Source organism: Hirundo rustica, chromosome 7 (assembly GCF_015227805.2).
Source record: "Hirundo rustica isolate bHirRus1 chromosome 7, bHirRus1.pri.v3, whole genome shotgun sequence".
Lineage (NCBI taxonomy): Eukaryota > Metazoa > Chordata > Aves > Passeriformes > Hirundinidae > Hirundo > Hirundo rustica.
The window spans coordinates 15,110,480-15,121,549 of record NC_053456.1 but is presented as its reverse complement, the minus strand read 5'-3'; positions in this window follow the sequence as shown (position 1 = coordinate 15,121,549).

Below are 11,070 nucleotides of genomic sequence, written 5' to 3'. Positions count from 1 at the left end.
GGGCGGTGGGTGTGGGAAGAAGGAGGGGTTGTGCTGCTGCTTGTCAGCCTCCAGCCGCAGCTTGTGTTCACCAGATGCCGGCTAACCAGACAGCCCCCAAACTTCCGACACGGCTCCGGCTCCAGCTTGGGCTTTTGTTTACCAGCAGGGATCTCTCTGGCTCGCCCTGCAGCCACTGGGTGCTCTTTAAGTCCTGTTGCTTTCCCCCAGGTTGCCTTTAGTGCTGTCTGTCCAGCCTTGGGCATCCCTTTAGGGTGCGTCTCCCGCAGGGGAGGAGGATAGGATGATGCTGGTATGGGGTCTTTGCCTTCGCCGAGGCAGCAGTTTGGGCTCCGCTCCCATTAAATCCCAGTCCCTATGCCTTTCAGAGCCATCCTGCTCGCTTGTGCCTGGCTAAACTTCCCCCCAAAGCCTCAGGCCAGGCTTTTCCAGCATTTGCGGAGCAATTCCCAGCATCTGTCAGAACACTCAGCCCCTGGCTCTCTTGCTCCGCTCCTTCCTCTCCTTGCTGAGTTGGTGGCCAAGACCCAGCCCCCTGGATGGATTGAGTTTAATTATACAAGAAGTATCAGCCAGAGCAGCGGCAGTTTCTCTGGCGCCAGCACTGCTGCGGCTCAGAGTTCTCCCGGGAGCCGGCAGCACTAAAAATACCTCCTGCCTTTCTCTAAAATAGCTGCAGGGCGAGGGGCGGATTGCGGGGACTGCTCGCCCGGGGACCCCGTGCTGTGGGGCTTGTGCCGGGGGGCAAAGGCAGGAGAGGTAAAAAAAGAAAGGGGCGGAGATGGAATGGTTTCTGGCCCCTCGGAAATAGCTGTGGGGCTGTGGGTGGGCACCCAGGGGACCAAGTGCCCTGAAGCCAGGCTGCACCACGGGACCTTGTGAGGTACCTGGCGTCCGCCGGCCTTGGCCTCAGTTGTCCCTTATCTACCTGCAGGCAAGACAGGACCTGCAGCCTCCTCTCCCTTTCTGACACTCTAGGGTCGGTATGTTCTCTCTAGCTTCCCTTAGTTTTGTTTTTTCCCCGATTCCTGCTGGAATCAACTCCCCGCGACCCCGCACCAGCCACTTTCCCATTCCTGCTCTTTCTGCCTGGCTGGGATGGCCACTGCTGAGTATCCCTGGGCAGGGAGGACAGGCAGTGAGTGCCTGGCGAGGCGGCGCACACAGGCTATTTGTTGCAAGCCATAAACTGCGTCTCATTCCCCACCCCCCGCCTTTTCTGCAGTTAATTCCCCATTTCCTTTCCAAAATTCCTCCGGAACTTCTGGTTTGTGTTTTTCCTCAGCATGTTCTTATCTGCCACCCATTTCCCCTCGCCAGCTCTGACAGCACAGGCTTTTCAGGGTCTCTCTTTTGCAGATTGCTGCTGTACCCAGGCCAGGCTTGTGGCTCTGGTGTGACCATTGGGAAAGGCAGGTCGCACCAGCTTCATGCTGGGAAACCTTGCCCCCATTGCATCTCCCCTTGTCTGTCGAGTCCTCACCTTCAGGTTCCTAAGTCAGTGTTTCTTCCCTCGTTTCAGCCCCAGCTCTGGGGATCCAGGGTCATCCAGGGGGTGTTTCTTGTGGGGCTGTGAATGGAGGCAAAGTTTCTCTCCCCTCTCTGCCTGCTGTTTCAAGAGAAAGGGGTGGGTGTGCTATCAGACAGTCAGGAAACCCTAGTGGTGGGTTTACTCTCCTCTCCCCCCATTCTTTTTGGTTGACTAAGCTATAAGCAGCCCTCAGATCTGGAGCAAAACTAGGATCATAGAGGTGGGGATGGAGAGGTTTCATCTCCCTTCACTTCTTTTATTCTTTCCCAGGCTTCTCAGCAGTGCTGGGTACCCTTCAGAAGTGTCCTCAAGGGAAACAAGAAAGTATGATACAACATGGCTTTTCCTGAGTATCATGTCTGGGCAAAGGCCAGGAACCAGACAAATTCCACAGGATGGGAAGGGTGGAGCAGACCTGATGTGGGCAAAAGCCACCCTGGGGCTGCTGTTACCTGTGCTCATGCTATGCCCACAGGAACAGAAGTGTCTCCCTGTGAGCTGCAAACTCTGCCGTGGTGTCCAGGATGCTGCTGCTGAGTTACTGCTTCCCTGGGTGGCTCAGCCACAGCGTGCAATGGGGACAGAGAGACAGATTGATGGAAAGGCAAAGGGCCCCTCACCCACCTGTCCGGGGTTCCTATGGCCACACAGACTGGGGCTGAGCAGCACCAGAACAGGATTAAGGCTGCCATCCAAACCAGCAGGGCCTGGAGAAGTCCATCATAAGAAAAGGAGACAAGAAAAGACAGCCCAGAAATTACTCTGGGGGCATAATCATCATCCCAGGAGGATGTTACTGCTCGGAGAAGGGCATCAACATGCAGTCTCTGGTGCAGGAATTACCCTTCGTTGCTGTGGCAGACAGGAAAAGACAACAGAATATGGGTTAAATATGGAATAAAGAGGGACAATGTGACACTTGGGAATGGTTGATCTGCAGAGGGAGGGGAGACAAAACCCTGGATGTGTTGGAGGGAGGGAGAGAAGAAGAGAGGGAGGGAGCGAGAGAGGAGAGGGGCTGGGCTAGTCTCTGTTCAGAGCAGAGCGATTGGAGGAGGGTGTTGGGTCGGACTGGGCTGTCCTTCTACTTCGTGAGGTTCTGGCTCCATCTACAGGGATGTGTCTCCAAGTGACGGAGGCCATGGACGGCTGCATGCCCGAAGCCGGCTGGGCAGGAGGTGATGTCTCCTTGCCTGCAGCCAGCTTCTTCTGTAGCTCCTCTCCTGGGCCCACCTCTGCATCGTGCTCCTGCTGCTCTGCAATGACACCTGGGCTTGTACAGGTGAGATAAGGAGATGTCCTGAGATGGAGAGATGCTCAGAGGCAGATGGGTTTGTGCGTCCCTGAGATAAAAGGGCTGGGAGCCAGCCCGGTGGCTGCAGGATGCGAATGCAGTCAGGGCACTTTGAGCTGGGTGCAGAGCACTCACTCCCAGCACTGCTGGTCCCAGACTTGTGTGCTTTGCACAGCCTCTGCCAGAGACTGCTTGTCTTTCACATGAGTGCAGCCCAAAGATGTCCCTGTGCAAGCCTTCAGTGCCAGAAACTCTTACCACCCCATAGCAGTACTGTGCAGCCTTGGCTCCCACGGGACCATATAATCCAAACAAATCAGGCAGGCAGCCTAATTCAAAAGCTTAAACGAGTCAAAGTAGCACTAGACAGGTCTCTTCTCCCTGATTAGTTGATGCTCACCATGTCCAGTGGCATGCCCAGAGAAGGGCAATGAAGCTGGTGAAGGCTCTGGAATGCAAGTCCTACTAAGAACAGCTGGGGGATCTGGGGGAATATGAGCCTGGAGAAAAGGAGGGAAGACCTTATCACTCTCTACAACTATCTGAAAGGAGGCTATAGGCAGGTGGGGAGCAGTCTCCTCCTCAGTTACAAGCGATAGGACAAGAGGAAATGGTTTCTAGTTGCCCCAGGGGAAGTTTAGATTGGATATTTTGGAAAATTTCCTCACCAAAAGGATGGTCAGGCATTGGAACAGGGAGCCCAGGGTAGTAGTTGAGTCACCATCCAGCGAGATGTTTAAAAGATGTGTAGATATGGCACTTAGGGACATGGTTACATTGTGGACTTGTCAGTTCTGGGTTAATGACTGGACTCAATGATTTAAGGATTTTAGGATCTTAGGATCATTCAGGATCCGACCTAAATGATTCTGTGATTTTATGTCCTTGTCCTTCCTTGGATGCCCTTTGTGCCGGCAGTTTTAGGCAGACATGAAGTAGTGACAAAGAAGAGTCCAGGCGGTCCCAACATTCTACAGCCAGGCTAAAGAAAGCAAAGTGAGTCAGGAAGGGATATGGAGCAATTTGTTCACAACCTCTGTGCTCCAGCACAGGGCAAGGGGTTTTTTTAACATGCTCAGTGGTTCTTCATTTATCACCTCACTCATGCTCTGCCTCGTGTCTGCTTCCAACTACCTCACTGATGGCCTCTAGCTGGCTGTACCCACATATTCTTGGAACTATCCTCTGCCTCCTCATGCCTTCATGGTGACAGGGTGAGTCACACCCTCTTGCCTCTTGGCTGCCACCCCAAATTTGCCCTGTTCCATTGCTTTAACCCTCTATCCTTACGTAGCACTCAGGCAGAACCACACATGAAATTTGTCTCCAGTCAAAACCAATCCTTCCTCACACACCACGTCACCTGGGGCTTGGGGCATCAACATGTCTTAATGACAGCTGGTCCCAGCAGAAGTTTCCCAGCTGAAGGCAGGGACAGAGCGTTTAGTCACAAAATGGAGGTTATCCTTTTGGATTCCAGGCTCCCTCCTCTCCATGTCTGGGCCTGCCAGAGTGAAAGCACAGAGGAATGTGCCTCTGTCCTGATGACACTGTGACAGCTGTGTGGCTTTAGTCACAGCACCATCTTTCTAGTGGTGTTCACAAGGGGCCCTGCTCTGAGCTTTGCTGCCTGTGTCAGGGCAACAAACGTGTGCAGTTTGTGATGGTGCTGGACAGCTGGGAGAGGGCGGGTGTGAAACGCTGGAACACAAGTGTGCTCACATGCATGTGTATTCACAACAGGAAATAAAGACCCTTCTGACCTCTTTTCCCTCATCCCTCCCAATCCCAAGATCTAGTGCTATCTCCTATATACCTCTCATCTCCTCTCCTCTCCTCAAAAAAAAAAAAAAAAAAAAAAAGCAGCAAAGGAAAAGAAAGAGAGGAAGTAAGAAGCAAGTAAGTAAGAGTGCGGAGGAGGAATGAAATATTTGCAAGCTCATTGTTTTAAGCCTCCAACAACTGGATAAAACAAGTCACCAGTGAGCAGCTTCTCATGACTGTGCATAGTGCCCTTGCCAGAAGATCCAGGCTCTAATGAAAACAGCATGTGGGAGGGGAGATTGTGTTGAATCAAAGCAGAGTGCAGCAGCGACCTCGGCCCTGGCATAGCGCAGCTCTACTGGGATGCACTGCACTCAGGAGGGCAGAGAAGAGTGGTTTATTGCTGAGGCACCTCGTTGTCTTGGCTGTCTGTGGGGTGGCTGTGTGAGAGCACTCTCCTAATGGGAGATGCTTAGCAAATGCCTTTGGCTTTGCTGAGATCTCAGTTTTTCCAGTGCTGCTGGGTATCTTTGTTGAATTAGTCTTGCCTGTTCTTCCAGCTGGGAGAGCAAGGGGAAAACACTGACCCACTAGCCTCGAGGTAATCTTGAAAGGCTTCTGCTCTTGTAGGCTCCCTCTCTGGGCTTGGATTTTGCAAGTGCACTAGGTTGAAAAGGGCAAAAACAACCCAGGAGGAAATCCTGGGTGGAATGGGAGAAAATAATTATGGTTATTCTCCCTTTGAGACAGCTTGGATTGATTTCAGGACATGAGGGGGGGGTCTCTATGGTCCCTCTAGGGTTTTACTGGGGTACTTTGGAGGGTCCCTAGGAGATGTCTCACTTGTGCTCACTCAGGGTGGGAGGGAAAAGTGAGTCCCTATGGACAATTTCCTTGATGCTTTTCCAGAGACCTTTTAATGTATGTTCTCAACCCTTGTTTCTGGCACTTCAGGGAAGACGCTCCTCTTGCTCCTCAGTTGAGGAAGTGGCGCTCAGGGGCCACTGGGACCCTCCACAGCTGTGAGAAGAGGCTGTTTGTGGAGGCAGCAATCTCCCTGGGAGCACCGGAAAGGTTTGTAGGACATGCCTGGGGTATCTGGGACACGTGGAGCAGCCAAGCTGACATTTTGGCAGAGTGCCGCTCAGTAAGACGTGAGGAGAAGCAGGAACCTGTGCCAAGGTCCTATTTTAAAACAGCCCCCTCAAAATCTTTGATATGGATAGCACTGGAGATAGGGTTTCACACGTCTTTATAGCTCACACTTCCACGTGAGAGAAACCTCAGCCTTGCCCCGTCAAGCTGCTCTCTGCCTCAGCCAAGCAATGGCTGTCCTTCATTCCCAAGGACCCCGGCTCCAGCCTCAGCCCATCCCAGAGAGAGATCCTAAATACCTTCCAAACAGGAGAAAATGCTTGGCTATAAGGTTTCTCAGAGCTCTGGTGCTCATTCCTGGCTTCCCTCCTCTTCACGCTGCTGAGAGCTAGGGAGACACCCCCTCTTTAGACGAGTCAGGAACTGCTGCATGAGGGAAAGAAAAATGACTCTGCAGAGCAAGGGGTGTGAACTCCTTTAGGGGACCCTAAATATAATATAGCTCCTGGTCTCACAAGCCCCCTCCGAAGTCAACATCCTGCTGTCCCGTTTCTGCTCTCTCTCTCAACCTCCTCTTAACCAAATGTCCTCTCAGAGCCACTAGTCCTTGGGGAACATCTGTGGTGGAGCTGCTGAAGGGTTTGGTTACACAAGTCCCACGGTGATGCTGGAAACCCGAGCTTTTGTGTCTGCTTTCCTCTGGTCTCCCAGATGCTCTCCCACCCTTTTTGGTTCCTCCAGTTCTGTGGGACGTTTTTATAATTCGGGGACGGATCCCACGCAAGCAGAAGGCGCCGTGCTCGGAACGCAGGCTCCCTCCCTGCTCCTCTTTGCCAGCACTGTGGGCTCACACCACTAGAGGTCGGCCGGTCCCCAGCGATGGAATCGCTGGAAGCAGGAGGAGGGAGCGACGATCCCAAACCGACCGCAAACTGCTTGGCTGATGGAGCTTTGTGCGTGTGCGTGTCTGTGTGACAAACACCTCCCCTCCCGTAGGCATTACTTCCAGCCCGGGGCCAGCTTTCCGGGCTCGCTGCTGCTCCTCCTGTCGATCGGTGTATTTATTTGACACACTAGAAAAGCAGTCAGGTCTTTATGGGCAGGAGTGGGCTGGAATAGCCAGAGTGCCAGCTTTTCCTGGGAAAGTGGGGGGGGGAAAGAAAGAAAGAAAGAAAGAAAGAAAGAAAGAAAGAAAGAAAGAAAGAAAGAAAGAAAGAAAGAAAGAAAGAAAGAAAGAAAGAAAAGGAAAGAGAACAGAAAGAAAGAAAGAAGAAAGAAAGAAGAAAAGAAAGCAAAAGAAAGAAAGAAAGAGAAAGAAAGAAAGGCAGAAAGAAAGAAAGAAAGAAAGAAAGAAAGAAAGAAAGGCAGAAAGGCAGAAAGAAAGAAAGAAAGAAAGAAAGAAAGAAAGAAAGAAAGAAAGAAAGAAAGAAAGAAAGAAAGAAAGAAAGAAAGAAAGAAAGAAAATAGCAGCAGGCAGCTGGTCACAGAGAGCTTTGGGAGAGGCCTCTCTCAGAGGCAGCCCCAGCCATCGTAAAGGCAAAGACTCTTGTCCCTGACCTCATGGAAAAGGGTTCGCTCCTCCATCGCTCAGTGACCTGCAGGAGCTCAAGACCTGGTCATGCCCTCAGGACATTTCACTGAGCATGAAGCTCTCATAACCACCGGCTCTGGATCCCACCCCTTGTCACTGCAATTAGCATTAGGAATTCAGAGCAAGGGAGCAGCCAGGGGCTCTAATGAAGACCCATCTCCTCTTTTGCTCAGTTCTATGGAGCATCTATATGTAATATTTGTAGTCCTTCTCCAGTTCAACAAAACCGTGAAACAGCCAGCATCAGGTTTATTGTGAATATTGCATTAACTGGATAATGAAGGAGGGGAGCTTTGCTCCATCAACTACTCCCTGAAACCATCTTTTGTATTACCCCCCTCGTCCTCCTGTCCAGCTGGCTCATGTGACCCCAGCTCTTTTTCTTGGCACTTTATCTAAACGACACATGAGACATGACCGGCAGAGCTGTACTTCTCTGTTGGAGCCAGAAATTTAAGTACAACGAGGCAGAAAACACCAGCAAGAGCACAAGTGACAACTTGGGCCAGCACCCAGCCACCTTCCAGCCTGGATGGGGACAGGCTACTGCCATAGGCAGCCTAGACCCACACTGCTTTGTTTATGTGAGCACCACAATGATCTTCCTCACCAGTTTTTAAAATTCAAGATTTCCCCTGTAGAGAACATTTTACCCCCAACTGTCTCCACAGGAGCTTTCCTATGCTGTCTGCCCACAGCTAGACTCAAGTTTAAAGAGTTTTGTTTTACTTTTGTTTCTTTATAGGCTGCTTCTTTGGTTGCATGTCTGGGGTTGCACCTACTACAGTCACATGTTTCTCAGTTGCCTTGCAGGATGGTGCACTCCAGCAGTGTTGATGAACCACGGTTCCATGATTTTTCATCAGATTTTCAGGTCTCAGGGAGTTTTTGGAAGGGGGATGTAGTTCCCTTATTTACCTGTCTAAGTTTTAGGTCACTGCATGAGTGAGCCACTAGGAGGATGTGACTCAGCCTCCTCCAGCCACAATGATTCCTTCTCTGAATGGCTCTCAGATGTCTCTCCTTCAGGGGAATAGCTTGGTACCTAGCACCCGGTTTGATGCGTGGCTTGGACAGGCTGATCCCTGTCCAGTGCTTCCGAGAAGTCAGCGATCCAGTGGCTTCCTCAAGTAGCTGGGCATTCAGTCCTGCCAAGCCTTCTCGGAAGAGATGGTGTGACACAGTTCATTTCACTGCAGGAGAGAAGTCAGTCCACCTCCAAATGTCATCCCTGCTAGCCCCAGGGAGGTGGGTGAAAGAAACAGCAAAGCACTGGAAAACTGAACCTCTCCCCTTGTCATTACTGTCCCAGAAGTGGAGGGAATCTCAGGGGATGGAAGTCATCATTCTGCTGCTGGACTTGGCTTTTTACTTCCACAGGGACTGAGCCTTAGCTGGTTTGAACTCAGTATCTCAGTTCTTCCATTTGTTAACTAAACCAGGCCAATGTTTGTAATTTTTGGAAACTCATTTCATATAATCATAGCTCCGTGGTACAAAGAAAAAATACCTTAAATAAATACCAGCATGTTTTGTGACACAAAACCCAGATACATTGTATGGAAAATATAATTTCTTTCCATCTGGAAATGGCTTGGGATTATCTACTTTTTCTTGTAACTCCTTTTCTATGCGTCTCTACTTTGAGAGTGATTTACTGCAAACATCTCTGTGTTCTCTTTGCCGTATTGATTCATAAGAAATCCTTTCACAGTGAAATCACATTTTCCATGCACCAAAAAAAAAAAAAAAAAAAAAAAAAAAAAAAAAAAAAGAAAAAAAAAAGAAAAAAGTCAGATAGAAAATGAAGAATATTATTGTAACAGGAAGATGGTTAGGACAAAGAAAGCTTATAATTTTGTAAACAGAGGTTGGGAGGAGGCTTTTGGGATTGAGTTTCTGGGCAGTGATTCAGAGGGTTTTTCTTTTCTTATTCTGAAGACTCTACTGGCAAGATCTACAGCTCTGAAAAAAACCCCCAAAACATAAACAATTGTCCCCTCCAACACGAATTTGATAGCTTAATTAGCAGAACTGAGAATTTGATGGAGGATGTGCTAAGGAACCTTCACCATCTTGGAGAAGAGTTATAAACTTAGCAGTCTTGTCTTACCACTCCCAGTTTGCCACTGGGGGCTTAGATACTGTCTTCTACTTTTGTAGAATGTTTAAGTGACCAAAGCCAAAGGATTTCGTGCCGCAGACAGGATGGTGTCACCCATCCTGGGGGGGCAAAGAGGAGGCGAGGAGAGTGCTTTCCAACTAAACTGAAAGTTCTTTGGTTAAAAATCCATTGGGGAGGAAAAAAGGGCAACAATCTCTTTCCCCTCCCATTAGTCACAGTGAGTAACTGGGAGAAGGGAGTGATGGTTGTGGAAAGGAATGACATTTGGCTAAGAAAACCAGCTTATGTTATTTACAAACACTTAGCAAAGCAGGTGATTACTGATGTTTTGCTTGTTTAAGCCATTCTTCTCCTTTGGATAACCCAACATTTTTTTTGTGGAACAATCAGAAAAAATATGCAGGAAATTGTGAAAATTTTTTTCTGCTATTTTCGTCTGTTTCTACAATTGCCAGCGATGACCAATTTGGTCTCTAAACATTGCCACTCTGCTTATTGGAAAGGCATGTGTGGAATGACTCCTCCTGAGGGAACCATTCTGTGCTGCCTGTGAATCTTCACTTGAATGTATTTTGGCAACAGGGAACGGAGAGAGAGAAACTGGCAAACAGCTTCTGGGCAGCTCCACACAGCTCACCTGGAACTGATTTTCAAGAGATCCATCTTCATCTGATATAAATCAGTACAGCTCGATCGTCTTTGCTTGCTTGGATCTTTTCCAAAAGTCTTGTGTCAATGAAGGCAAGAGGTTTGCATGTCAGAGGCGATCTCTGTGTCCCAGTGTCCTGCCTTTACCCCCTGAAACTGTGTCCTACAGGATGGCTGGAGATGCTTCTGAGTTCTAATCATCTATTTCAGCTTTCTACACCAGTGGGAGACAGGTACTTTGCTGGGAGATTTTATTTGTTTGCTGGGTCAGAACCAGGGACATTCCTTTCTGGAGAATACAGCCCTTCTGGGTTCATTGCCAGTGACACATTTGAAGCTGCTGATCTGGGGATCTGGGGCCTTCTAAGCTCTGGCTCTCATTTCACAGCTTTTGTGAGCTGTCTTAGGAAAGTCTCCTACCCTCTCGTCCAGGTTCACCACCTCCTTTCCCAGCTGTAAAAATAACCCAGGGATGGAGAGCTATACCCTCTCCCCTTCCCGTGGGCATCAGCAGATGTCGTGATGGATGGTGTAAGTCAACTTTGTGGAGGTGTCATGGAATCTGGCTGCAGAAGGGACTTGGTTTGTTCTGTCATTCATCAGTGCTGTGATTGCTGCCTGACAACTAGTAAAATCAGCTCATTTTATTCAACCAACAGTGAAACTCAGGATCTCTCCCTGTGCTCTGGCTGGATGTCTTTCTGACTGTCTGCATGCCCCTGTTCTGCAGATGGCTCCAGCCACCGAGGCATGGCCAGTAAGTAAGATTTCAAACTGATGATGAAGTTTAGTTCTGACCTAGGCAGATGTAGGGACAATTAGCCTTAGATCAGTTTGGCAAAGTTCAGAAATGAAATTATTCCTTCTGTTTTGCCTCCCTCCCTGCAGATGATATTTGTTGCTGCGATCCAGGAGAATGCAAGTATTTCTGACTGGAGAAAGACTTGGACCAATGGAAGTAAAAGTCCCACATCCATGCTGTCTTGGACCATGTGTCTGCTGTTAACCTGCAGAGCAGCAAT